Below are 618 nucleotides of genomic sequence, written 5' to 3'. Positions count from 1 at the left end.
CCCGCAGGTGGTTATCGGATACAGAGAAAACCTCCCTACAAATTTTGGTAAACACGCAAGGAAGGGGGGCTCGGGGGTCCAGCATCACCTAGAAATCCTCGGGCAGCTGAAGTCTTTTCTCCATCAAGTCACGTGCTGTTACGAATGTAAAGCAACAGCTGTCCCCAAAGATGGGGCACGGGGAAGAAACAAACACCAAGCTGTTTTCTAGCCAGCACTTACTCTACAACCACCACAAAAATGCTCTGTGGTATTTCACAAATCCCACAGGCTCCGCAGCTGAAGCACAATTTCAGTGCTGCTGCAGCACCGCGTGGACAGAAGCGTTTTGCTGACAAAGCCAATCGCCTTTGGCTGCGAGCACAGAGCACAATGATGGAAAAACAAATGCACTGCAACCCCGGTTTTCAGTTTTTGAAGAACTGCATCGAACAGGGTGAACGATGTGGTGTTTGAGACACTGAGAACTGCAAACTCACCATAAAAGCCCTTTGATCTCCTCGAGCCCCCCCGTTCCCCAGCACCGCCAGGTCCCCACGGCCCCCTGTCCCTCAGCAGCACCTCCACACGGCTGGGAAACCCCTCCAGGGATGGGGACTCCACCACTGCCCTGGGCAG

Source organism: Buceros rhinoceros, unplaced genomic scaffold (assembly GCF_000710305.1).
Source record: "Buceros rhinoceros silvestris isolate BGI_N320 unplaced genomic scaffold, ASM71030v1 scaffold16067, whole genome shotgun sequence".
Taxonomy (NCBI): Eukaryota; Metazoa; Chordata; class Aves; order Bucerotiformes; family Bucerotidae; genus Buceros; species Buceros rhinoceros.
The sequence above is the reverse complement of the archived record's forward strand: the minus strand, read 5'-3'. Positions refer to the sequence as shown.